Source organism: Zootoca vivipara, chromosome 1, assembly GCF_965207765.1.
Source record: "Zootoca vivipara chromosome 1, rZooViv2.hap1.1, whole genome shotgun sequence".
NCBI lineage: Eukaryota > Metazoa > Chordata > Lepidosauria > Squamata > Lacertidae > Zootoca > Zootoca vivipara.
In genome coordinates, this window is record NC_142582.1 from 4,813,341 (window position 1) to 4,826,870 (window position 13,530).

The following is a 13,530-nucleotide window of genomic DNA, read 5'->3' on the forward strand; positions in this document are numbered from 1 at the left end:
GGCTTTGCTAGAAATTGTTGTGGTTTCTTTTGTGATCGAAACAGTTTTTTAGGCATGATTCCAAAGCAAAGGCAAAATGAAGACAAAGAGCCAAGAATATTCTAAAGCTATATTCAGTGAGCTGAATGACTGAAGGCTTGACAAACCCCCACCCCTATTCTCTGTGGCTGTCCTGTCTTCCTCTCACTGCCTCTGAATTGGTATTATTTGTAATAGCTTTCTAATTGTTGAACCACTTTAAACTTTCTAACTTAGACTCAGGCTTCATACACACTATGCCTTTAAAGCACATTGGAAGCACGTTTCCCTCTGCCCTCAAAGAATTCTGGGCGCTGTAGTTTATTAAGAGCTGTGGGGAATTGTAATTCTTTGAGGGGTAAACTACAGTGCCCATAATTCTTTGAGGGAAATAATGTGTTTCAAGACCGCTTTAATTTTGTGAACACTCTATACCTTTAGAGTATTAAATATCCACTGGATGTAATAGCATGAGAAGATTTTATTTTTTTTAAGGATTGTGGGTTGCTTTTGATGTTGATTGGAATGTCTTAATGGACCTCTAAAACTGAGAAACTTGAATTTACAACTGTGTTTTCCATCTGTCCACTCTTATTGTGCATTTGCTTGGGGATTCCTGCAAAGTGGATTTTAATTTATTTTGCAAATAATGCTCTGCTAGAAAGGTGGAGCTTTAAGAATGAACTTGTTGTAATAATAAAGTATGATCTTCATATCACCCCTGGCTGAGAGGAAGGTGGTTATACTCAAGCTTTTCCCCTCCCCTCTGGGAGGTTATGAGTAAAACACAGGTTTTATGAGCCTTTTAAATTGAGAGTTACTATGAAATATCCAATTATTATATATATATGTTGCAAAAGAATACAATTGCTAGTACTCTGAACTAAACTTTATATGGTAGCCTCTCATAATTCAGACGTTTAGACAATTCCAAACCTGTGGAATTGGGGTTCAGATATGCATTTTATTGAGCTATGAAACTTTACTGCTCACTTCCTTCATTTTCTCTTTCTTTCTTTCATCAATGATGAGAAAGAAAACTCCTGTTTTATTATGTCGACAGGAATGCTTGCCCAAATTAGGCTGCAGTTCAGTGAACACTTACTTGGGAGTAAGCTTCATTGAACTCGGTGAGACTAGCTTCTGAGTAGGCATGCAGAAGAGAACACTTTTAATTGTTGGGTGAAAATGAACGCATTGAAACCAAGCAGTTGCTCTTTCTTAGAATGTTATCATCTAAATTCAACTGTTACCCTGTGCTAGCTTGTTAACCCAAGCCAGCAAGTACAATGCATAATTTTGTCTAGATTTAAAATAGATGGCTTCTTCCAGGATGGTGGATGGGAATCTATCTTTGTGCCTCTGACTTGCCCTGTGAATACAGACCCAGTTCTGTTGCCAAGCGGCAGGGCTTTTGCCTGAATACAGAGGACTTGGGGTTTGAACCTCAAAGCAGTTTATTCTTAGACCTTCACGAAAATCTTCCACTGATCCACCTGCACCAGAGACCCCGTTGACAGTGTGGAACATGCAGAGGGTGCTGTATGCACAGCAGCAGCAGCACAGATCTTTTGAATTCCCACTTCTGCATTTTCACTACCATTGGCACAAGGGTCCATAGCTGCCAAGTTATCCCTTTTTTTAAGGGAAATTCCCTTATGCTGAATAGGCTTCCTCATGAGAAAAGGGAAAACTTGGCAGCTATGCAAGGGTCTCAGTTTATGAGGCGGGGGAAAGGCCAAGGGGATGGAGTTCAGGAGGGGCCATTGAAGTGGAGCATACCTGAGATGTTGCCTCCTGTGATCAGGAGATAGAAAGGGCCACCAGTTTCTAAAGCTCTGAGCATTTGTAACTTCTTCAGGTTTATCAACAGCAATTTGTGTCCATGGACTGGTGTTCTGATGAAAGAAGCATATTTGTGTGTGTGAGAGAGAGTGTGTATTGGTGTGTGCCTATATGCACAGGTACACCAGTCCTTCTCTGTGGGAGTGGATAGCCCCAAAATGTGTGGGCAGGGCTTCCTATGTGGTTTGAATTAAATCTCCTGTCATTTATTTGATGAAAAATCTTTAGATGAGGTGCTTGGTACATTGAAATACATTTTGAGTCAAGTTTTTAAGCAGCAGTGACAGAACAGTTCCTGTATATTTTGCAAAAAAAATTGGGTTGAACCTATGGACTTTGTTACTTATTTCTGGTAGGACCTATGAACAGAAGAGCTTCCTTATTGTGATATTGTTGATCCATCTAGATCAGTATTGTCTTCTGGCAACAACTCTCAGCATCCTGTTGGCCAGGGGGCTTTCCTACCCCTGTTACCTGGAGGGTGTCGGGAATTGAACTGGGACCTCACACCTGCAGGATATGTGCTCTGTTCCTGTTCAGTAGAAATGTAATTGCAACCAAGTTGCGACTGGGGTTCTCTACAGGGTTTACTGTGGGTACTTTCTTTTGCCCACTGTTATTTCAATAGTTCGTCTGCATTTTCTTTGGAGAAGATGCCCTGGATAGCTCAGCTGGTTAGAGTGTGGTGCTGATAACACCAAGGTTGCAGTTCAATCCCCATATGGGACAGCTGCATATTCCTGCATTGCAGGGGGTTGGGCTAGATGATCCTCAGGGCCCCTTCCAACTCTACACTTCTGTGAATCTATGTTAAAACTAGCTAGATGGCAGGGCTTGCGTTTGCCTGTCAGATCCCTAAAAATCTGTTCCATCTGAAGCAAGGTCTCCACAGAAATCTCCAGAGAGTCCTTCAGCCGGCTTCTTTGCTGCTGCTGTTTTTGTTTTCTCAACTTCATATTTAGAAATGAATTGTTTGAAATTCTATCCTACTTTCTCCCAAAATATGTTTAAAACAAAATATAATGGCATGTAAAAATATCAAGACACTAGAAGGCAGGATGCTTGCTGAGAGCATTCTGATGCTTGTTGTACTACATACTGGCAGGACTGGACGATATGTGGGTTTCAACATTGTGATATATCTCCAGCTAAACTTCACAATATATCGATTTATCATGATGTCTGAAATAAGGATGGAGCTATGTGGAGGCACTGGCTGGCTTCACGGTTTTTCTTGTGTCATGATTTTTGCATAACACACACACACACACACACACACACACACACACACCATCATCATCATCATCATCATCATCATCATCAGGCCAAAAATTATGAAACTGAGATCATGATATGGACTTCAAACTGGTTTTGGATTATATATCTGTATATTTGCCCCCAGCCCTAGTTTCTGGAATCTGGATCTAGGCAATGGAGTGCTGTAGTGGTGGGTTTAAAACTTTCTCAGACATTCATACTGTATTTGGATCATTAGGCTCACCTGGTATGGATGGGCTTATGGATTTTGGCTGTTTACTATGTAGCAGTTCATACACTTGAAGGCAACAGAAACTTCTTTGTGCCTGTTGCATTTATGAGCTGTGTTGGCAACTTAGTCCTGTGCTGAAAGGCTGTATCATGCTTAGTACGGTATGTTGCATTAATACAAGAGTTGCCAAACATTTTGGATTGAACGGTGGGGGCGGAGTTGAATTTTGAGAGAGTGCTGGGGGCACCAGTCACAAAATGGCTGCCATGGTAGGGGTGTTAGCACAGGGGCCATGATGAAGCTTTGCCCATGATTATATTTCCATTTCTATTTTCTAACCTTTTGAATTTCTGCCTAGAGAATAAGTGCATCAAGGAGAGGGGAATACAGCAACTCTTTAGGAATCCAGAGATTCCTATTGGCTGGTATCCAAACAAATCACTCATCAATCACCCAGGGAGCAGCCTGGCTTGCTCATTTCACAGAAATCACTTAGGAAGGTACCTGCACATTTTGCTTCTTGACTTTCTTTCCAGGAGGGCTGGAGACTTCCTTTGGGGGGGGGAAATGAAATGAAAGTTCAGAGTCTGGGAGCCCTACTTGAGGTCCTGCACAAATGTGTGTGGGACTGATAGCTTAATTTTTTAACTTTAATAGAAAACGCCCACCCCCACCCCGAAATCAACAGTATTGATTCTGTTACTCCTCTGGGACTAATTCCTCCAAAGAATGATACTGTAGAAGCTTTTCCACTGTGGTTTTCCTGAACTGTATTTGTATCCAGTTGAAACAAGGAAGAAGCCCATAACAGGCAATTTTCTTGGCTTTTTTGTGTACCGTAAACAGTGTGTGTACCAGACAGGAGAGAGAAACAACTGCTTTCGAAACAAGCCACTCTCACCCAACTCTAGTAAAATTACATGCTTGGGAGAGAGGGTTTTTTCCCTTCATATTTATTAGCCTGTGGCAATTCCAGGTGAGTAAGACTTGGCTAAACTACTAATGATTTCAGGTTTGCTTCCAAAAGGTTGCAGGTCAAATATTTTTGGCACATGTTGCATAGATGTCAGTTCCATCTTTTCATTACCACATCTATAATTACATATAGCATACATAGATTATAGATGAAGCCAAGAGCTCCTCTTTTATAAAGAGAGCAGTGATATTTGCAACACGAGATTGTGTCTGCTAACTGACATGATTATATATACTGTGCAATATGTGTCTCCGAGAGAGAAGAAGAAAAATACTGTGTATTCATTGGTGGAGGATCAATTTGAATACCATCTTGAAAATTTTATAAGTGAGTGCTGAGAAACAAATTTAAGTAGTGGATAGGCACTTTTATCCAGCTTCAAGCCCTCTTGGCAGTGTGAGCCACTGTGATGTTGCAAAAGGGTTTTGGGGCACATTCTCTGCTTCTGGGGGGAACCAGCCATGCTCAAACATGAATCATAGAATCATAGAGTTGGAAGAGACCACAAGGGCCATCCAGTCCAACCCCCTGCCAAGCAAGAAACACCATCAAAGCATTCCTGACATATGGCCATCAAGCCTCTGTTTAAAGACCTCCAAAGAAGGAGACTCCACCACACTCCTTGGCAGCAAATTCCACTGTCGAACAGCTCTTATTGTCAGGAAGTTCTTCCTAATGTTTAGGTGGAATCTTCTTTCTTGTAGTTTGAATCCATTGCTCTGTGTCCGCTTCTCTGGAGCAGCAGAAAACAACTTTTCTACCTCGTCTATATGGCATCCTTTTATATATTTGAACATGGCTATCATATCACCCATGTTCAAATATATTAAAGGATGATTTGGCACTCCTGTTTGCATGGCAGGTGTCAGAGGCAGCTGCTTAGCCTGCCTGTGTAATTGAGCTCTCCTTGCCCTAGACCAGGCATAGGCAAACTCAGCCCTCCAGATGTTTTGGGACTACAACTCCCATCATCCCTGGCTAACAGGACCAGTGGTCAGGGATGGTGGGAATTGTAGTCTTAAAACATCTGGAGGGCCGAGTTTGCCAATGCCTGCCCTAGACCCATACTGCTTTCCCAAAAGGAGAAAAGCTACTGTCCTTTGCCCCGTACCCAAGGTGACGGGCTGGTGAGACCGTTGCTCACCCATGTGATTTATCTATTTAAGAGAATTCTAGGCTGCCTTTTAAAACTTTCATTATTAAGATGTAGAAAGGACAATGGCATTAGTAAGTTGCAATACAATAACTCTGAATGTACTTAAGGGGGGGAAAACAACCATCCACGAATGGTGAGAACAAAGCAGTGAGGGAGACATAAGGCAATGAACGAAAAGGAGGAACGTTGTCTTGTTAATCAGGGTGGGGTGTAGCAGGGCATGGTTTGGGCCGATCAGACAAACAAAGTCATTTGTCATAGGTTGCCAAATGAAGTCATACTTCACAGGGATAATTGGCTTCATATGTTGCTTGTTCATAGCCTTCAAGTGGCAGCAAATTCCATTAGTCTAGCAGTCCCCTTTGGAACCCTAAGATGATGGGTCAATTTTTCAGAAGCAACTAGGAAGAAAGCTTCCCAGCGGTTCATGGTAACAAGAACATGCTTCCCTCCCTGTGTTACTGTCAGTCTCGTTGCAACTAAAGGGAAAATTATCCCAAAGGTAATTTTGCAGAGGGGAGGCTGGTGCTAATTCCTGAGGAAATTGTGAGAAGAAACAATTTGGGGTCTAGGACCAGTGAATGCTGATTCCAATTTCCTTAAGAATTTGTGCCCAGAAAGTAGCCATAAGGAGAGTGCCTTTTAAAGTAACTTCAGGAAGTAGATGTGTAAAGGCTGTAACACACTCCAAGTGAAGGGAGAAGGCGTTATTAAAACTCTGAATGGTAGTAGTCCCTCACTTTCTGCCATTCATGCATCCATTAAGATTGCCAGTGGTGAACTCTAGAAGTCAGATTCACCATATCAGTGCTGGTCTAACAGCTTATGTCCTGTTCCCACCCCCACTCCCCACCCCCAGTTGCACCAATAAGCTATTTTTTATTTGGGGCGATTTTGGATGCTTTTGTTTATATTCTGTGTGCTTAGTGTATGCAACCAGCTCATGCTTTTTCAGCTTCCAAAGAGAGAAATCTATTTGCACAGCAAGTCTGATCCTGCTGTGAACTTGGCATGGGTTGACACTAGATGACCAGTAAATCCACAAAACCCCATTAAAACGTTTAAAAATGCAGGTGCAATGTTGTATTTGACCACCTGCTTCTTGCTGTTCTGGTTTTGGAAAATACCGGTAGCATTGTTCCCAGGTGACAAGGTTTTAGAAAGACAAGTCACTTGTCCTATTTCCTCCAGAAAGAAATCACAGATGTTGTCAAAAGATTTAAAACATATTTTTTTTTACTGATAATTATTTTTAAACACAGAAAGTTTATTTTTGACTGACTCTATTTTAGTTCACTCTCACCAACCAGGTAACTGTGATGTTATCTCTGTGGTACCCAATGTGGTACTTTACACGTAAATCCACAGATAGATGTACATTTCTGGAACTGCACCCTTGGTAGCAACTAAACTGGCAGGGTGGTGGAGAGGATGGTTGTGACACAATGCCAGGTATTCCTGAATGAGACTGATCCACTACAATCTGTGTTCCAATCAGGTTTTGGAACTGAATTAGCCATGGGCACCTCGATGGGTGACCTTTATTGTGTGAGAGACGGGGGGAGTGTGACCCTGTTACTTCTGCTCAGTCGCTCTGTAGCTTTCAGTACCCTGGTCTCCTTTTGGACGGACTCTGTGGGGTGAATGTCAGAGGCACTGTATTACAGTGGTTTCATTCCGTTTTGGCAACTGCAACCTTGCTTTAAGGAGCTATTTGGTGCCTAGCTCATATATCTGAGTTTCTAACACTGCTGTTGAGAGTGGACAATAGGACAGTGATGGGCAACCTTTTGAGCTTGGTGTGTCAAAATTCGCTTAAAAACTGAGCATAACTCGGGTGGTGTGTCACTTTGAGAAAAAAACCCATAATTTCATGATATTTATAGTTTAAATAACAAAAATGTATAATTGTAATATAGAACTGTATTTAATAAACCAAAAACGAATTATTTAACCAAACCAAACCAAAAACCCCTTATTTATCACAAAGTGCCCAGAGTTGTTGAGCTTTTTTGGGGGAGCTGCTGACCAAAGTTTTGGAGGTTTTTTGGGGTGTGTGTGCAAAAGTTGCTTTGCTTTTTTGGGGGGTATGCCCCAAAGCTGCTGCGCTTTTTTGGGGGGGGGGAGAGAACAGAAATAAATGATGAATAATACCTTCGCTGGAACTAACACGCAGCACCGACATAGTCTGCCAAAGCGCCAAAAGAAGCAGCACAGAATGGGTTAAAAATGAACGCTGTTACACCCAATCGTCTGCCAAAGTGCCAGAAAAACAGCACAGAAAGGGTTAAAAAACCAATCTCTGGCTACCAGCAACAACAACAACAAAAAAGGATCTGGGTTTTAACACAGCGGAGATAAGCTGTAGCCTGAGGAGTGGGAGAACAAACGGGGGAAAAACAATAACTGCGCGAATGGGCCGATGGGGCGTGTGCCAGCAGTGAGGGCTCTGCGTGTCACGTCTGACACACGTGTCATAGGTTTGCCATCACTGCAGTAGGAGGTTTGGAGCAATGTTTCTTAAGCTTAGAGAAGATTGTTCACCCTCCCTCATGTTGTAAATGATGGCTGTATTTTATTATGGGAAATAATGTTTTCCCAGGTCAGATTAGTTTGTGACTAAAGTTTTGTAGCTTGTGACTTGTCTTGGTGATTTTTGGGTCAGTTGATGCTCTTTGCTTTGCTGTAACAGTTATCGGATGCCCCAGTTCCCTTCTTGGTGCATTGGCCTAGTTCTCCTTGAGGTGCTGAGCCTGGATCTGGGCTGTACCACTTCAAACTGCAGGTGGAGATTCACATGATTGAATGGTCCTCCACATCAAAATCCCCAGTGCATAGAAAACTTAGTGCCCCTTAACATACTATTTCCCCATGTGCAGGGAATGTTTCGGAATGGAAGAGAGTGGAGTCATGTGAGCTTCCAACCTGCCATCTAAAGTGGTACAGACCAGACACAAGCTCACCACTTCAGTGGCCTCAACTATGCCATTTCATCTGTTTTCATCTGGGGTCCTGCCTTTTTGAAACATGTTGGCTTTAAACAGACTTCATCCATTCCAATTTTGGAAAAATAATTAAATAGCTAAATCCTTACCTGGCCGTTAGTTCATTGCACAATAATATAACAAAGCTATTTTTATTTGGTGTGTCTTAACAGCCATGATCCATTTTTCCCCAATCTATTTCCCATCTTTCCTATTTTGTCACTTTGTTTAATCTTGACAACTTAAATTGGTTGTAAATGTCTGTTTGCAAACTTTAATTAGTATAAGCTATGTTTGCATGTGTACTATGAATCCTCTATTTTATTGCAAAACATATTGGATAATGTTGATTGAAAGTTTAAAATGCCAGGGTACTATTAGATTTTGTATGAACTATAAAGTATCTATAATGGAATAAGTATTTTGCAAGGTTGTTCTGATCAATTTGGACAAAATCAATATATATATCAAAATGCTTTTCTGGAACTGAGCTAAAGTGTTCAGTTCTGATTTCTGAAAAGAAAAAAAAATGGTGAGGAAAGCAAAGGAGTGGGGGTTGGAGGACAGAAGAGTGAAAAAACCCCAAAACCGTTGGAGGGTGGGTGGGGGAAGATGTAGCTTAAGTCTATGTGGTGGCAGTGGTTTTTAAATTTTGTTCTTCAAATCTAGAAGCTCTGTCACCCCTTGAAGCAGCAAAACTGCAACCTGCAGCGCAGCAGACTTGCCATTTTCCTTGTGCTTCTATCAGTGACACAACATCAGGCTGTAGCGTCTTTCCAGTGACATTCTTTAACAGGGAAACAGAAATGATAGCACGGTGCAACTGCCAACTGTCACCCTTCATTCACATGTTAAAGGTAAAGGGACCCCTGACCATTAGGTCCAGTCGTGACCGACTCTGGGGTTGCGCGCTCATCTCGCATTATTGGCCGAGGGAGCCGGTGTACAACTTCCAGGTCATGTGGCCAGCATGACAAAGCTGCTTCTGGCAAACCAGAGCAGCACATGGAAATGCCGTTTACCTTCCCGCCGGAGCGGTCCCTATTTATCTACTTGCACTTTGATGTGCTTTCAAACTGCTAGGTGGGCAGGAGCTGGTACCGAGCAACGGGAGCTCACCCCGTCACAGGGATTCGAACCGCCGACCTTCTGATCAGTAAGCCCTAGGCTCAGTGGTTTAACCACAGCACCACCTGGGTCCCTTCATTCACATGTAAGCCTGAGCCAAATCATAGCTTTGCTCCTGGTAGCTGGAGCTCCGGCAGAATGAAGCGGCTGTGTTTTTTGCTCCTGGTCCCAGTGTGCTTGCTCATTCATGCTAAACCATAGTTTCGCTCACCCACACCCGCAGAGTACACAGGGCCCTGACTTCAAAATCCAAAGGGGAAAGGCACTTGCAATAACTGAGAACCATTCAGGTCTTACCTCCCATCAGGCAACACCTCTGGCAGAACTGTAGCGGTGCCTCCACTCCGAATGGTTGAAACTCAGAAAAATGCTGTTCCAGGGGAAAATTCATTGTGATTTAACAGCAGTTTGAAGTTTCCAGTGCAGGATTTTGAAAGCAGAGAAGTGGAAATACTTGGTGGGGCGGGGGGGGGGGGATGAAGAACTGTGAATTAAAGTGCCGTTCTGGACCACCATCTATCTACTTTCTAACTTCTGAGAGCCACAGATGCCACATTGCTGTGTCGGATGGCTTTCTCCATATGGCAGAACACATGCAGTGGCTCTCCACTGTTGGTTTTCTTTATGCTGCTTGTTTGTGTGTGTTTTGCAGGAGTGTGGCGAAAATGACCTTATTTTGCAGTGTGAGTCCCTGTGCTGGAACTGCTTGCCTTTTGGAGTCAGCTGGCACATGGAACTTTTGGAGAAGCTTCTATGTGATTGCTGTAATTTGGCAGATAGCTATCAACTTTCATGATAGCTTGCATGCTTTCCAGCAATTCTCCTGCAGAAACAAAGAATAAAGGTTTGGGGCTCCCTCCACTTTTTTTTTTAAAAGAAAAATGCTGAAATTTAACATTTCTTTAAACTGAGCCAGGCCATGGTCCAAATAGCACAGTAGCAACTGGTAGCAGTTCTCCAAAGTCTCAGTCCTTCCATCCCAGCTGTGGCAGCTGAGATCCTGCAACTGGCGTGTGGGCTTTTTGCATGCAAAACCACCTTCAGGGCTCTACCTCTGAGCTCTGGGGAAGGGAACAGGTTCCATTCTTGAGTGGTGATCCTGCAAATATGCAAAGTGTACAGAGCCCTCAGAAGACTTTTATATGTGCCAGTTCCATAGTTGTTAGACCACTCTGCTCTCCTGCTGAAGGTTACAATGAGGGTGGAGTTGGATCATTGGTTAATCTGCGGCAGAACTATTATATTCACATTAATGGCTTTTTGGGGAAGATTGCTTTGTAATAAAGCACAACCTGTCACACCCTCTCCTCCCGCATGTGTGCGTAACAGTCATCCTGTCAGTTTCTCCCACACCCTCTTCAATCACTTAGAGGAATAGCTTGCTGTTCATTCAGCTTTTTAAACAGCTTCCTTTTGGCACCTTAGGCGGCCATGTTTGTTTCTCACACATCTGCCCTGAGACCAGAACTGAGCCATGCTATGGTGTGTGTGTGTGCGCGCGCGCCTGAAGCAAAGAAATATAGCAAGGGTGGGGGCATTATTTGGCCCTCCTCACCTGCAGGCACAATGTTATTTTGAAATTCAGCTTCTTCATTCTCTCAGTGTGTGAATAAATAGACACCAACCACCTCAAGCTTGGACTGCTTCCCAATGGGGGGGCTCCTAGTGCGACATAGTCAGTTCTCTAAGTGATAAGTGAATTTTCTCCAATATTTGGAGTCTTGCCCTTTAAAAATGTACAAATACTGCTACGTTCTGTCCATACCAGTGGCGATGCGGCACATATTCACTACAACCCTTGTGGTTGGTGCCATTTCAGCACCTTGTTTATTTTTGGCACTCAGATGTTCTGTGACATGTGTGTGCATGAGAGAGACCTCTAACATTTCCTCCTCTTTTTTTCCAGCCTGTATGACTTTGGTGCTTGCAAGATACCTGCATGCTGTTGATTTTGACAAAATGGCTTTACTAAATTCATTTCCTACCCACCCCCATTGGTCTCTAAAGGGCGAGGCGTCTCATTGAGTTAACATACAGTTATCTGCAACTGCCTTCCTTGGAGGAGCATTTCACCAGACATGACTCATCCAATTGGCATATGACATGATTCCACTTAATTTGCATACTGTAATTGTACAGCATTGTTGTAAAACTTGTTTGAGACTATTTCTTCCCTCACACCATAAGTTTGTCAAATTTCATTACTGGGTGTAATGCTTGTTAAGTACAGCTTACTAGTAATAGATGTGAAATTATATAGTATGTGCATACACACACATGAATATGAATAAATGCTTGCCTCTTTCTCACTAGGGCATGCCTGTAGGTTCTCCCATTGAGCATGCAGTGCTGATTATAGTGGGAAATCTAATAACAATATTAAAACAGTTTTCTTTTCTTTTCTTTCTTTTTTAAAAAAAGTTTTTATTGAACTATTTTCATGGATGACAAAACTGCATATGGTATCTCTGTTTTCAGTTCATAGAGTTTTCTACAGGTCAGTTACACTTGGTGTGAGACATTAACACAGTTTTTCTTCTTAGCACTTTATCTTTCTTAGTCTCACCACCTGCCCTGCTAGATCCTGTCTTCATGTAAAAAAAGGAGGAAAGGCTTAAACCATGCTGCAAACATGACCTGCGCTGTGGATAACTGCACTTCTGTTCTTTAAACATGAACTTAAAACTCCTAAATTTAATTTAAAAAAAATTCCTTCCAGCAGCACCTTAGAGACCAACTAAGTTTCTCATTAGTATGAGCTTGCACACGAAAGCTCATACCAATGACAAACATAAAGGTAAAGGTAAAGGGACCCCTGACCATTAGGTCCAGTCGTGACCGACTCTGGGGTTGCGCACTCATCTCGCATTATTGGCCGAGGGAGCCAGCGTATAGCTTCCAGGTCATGTGGCCAGCATAACAAAGCCGCTTCTGGCAAACCAGAGCAGCACATGGAAACGCCGTTTACCTTCCCGCTGTAGCGGTTCCTATTTGTCTACTTGCATTTTGACGTGCTATCGAACTGCTAGGTTGGCATGAGCTGGGACAAAGCAACGGGAGCTCACCCCATCACAGGGATTCGAACCACAGCGCCACCTGGGTCCTTGCACACGAAAGCTCATACCAATGACAAACATAGTTGGTCTCTAAGGTGCTACTGGAAGGAATTTTTTTTTATTTTGTTTCGACTACCTGTAACTTGCTCCTAAATTTAGGCTGTAATCCTAAGCACATGGGAGTAGGGTTGGCCCTAGGATTTCAATGGGGGGCAGGGGAGTTCAGGCACAGTACTCTTAAGTGAGATCTCCTAACCTGGAACAACATGAAAACAGAATTCCCATGGACTGCATCTGTTCTTATTGGATACTCTGTGCAAGGCAGAAATAGTGATGCCTCTATCTGTCTTGAATGCCCAACCTTGCCATCCTCTGGAGACAGCACTGCCAGGAAGTGAGGTCTCATTGAAATCCGCAGGGTTACTTCTGAGTAGACATGCATATGATTGCACTGCACAACTGTAGTTAACTGCATTTAGTAAGGGCTTGCATCCTAGTAAGTATGCTATGCTTGAGATTGCAGCCTAAGTCTCATTTAAAATATGTAAAATATTGGACTTCTGAGTAGATAGCGACTAAATAGAATTGGGCTATAAATCTACTTCTACTATAAATCCAGAGCAGTTGTCCATCAAACAATTAAAATAGTAAAAGGCTATGCAATTGGGGTTTGCCACTTTAAAACAACAACATGGGTATGTACTACTGTGCTTGAATGATATCGTGAGATGCTCTCAGCTTCAGATTATTAAAAAATAAAATAAAAAGGATAAAGTGCCAGCAAAATGGGGTGAACAAGTATCAAAGTGATAGGTAGTTAAAGGTAAAGGGACCTTTAGGTCCAGTCGCAGATGACTCTGGAGTTGCGGCACTCATCT

At 42.6% G+C, this 13,530-nt stretch overlaps 1 protein-coding gene across 10 annotated transcripts in view; it reads left to right on the forward strand.

Moving 5' to 3' along the window:
- IKZF2 (IKAROS family zinc finger 2) overlaps positions 1–13,530 on the forward strand; it is a 127,436-nt gene that overhangs the window by 7,192 nt on the left and 106,714 nt on the right. The window lies entirely within an intron of this gene.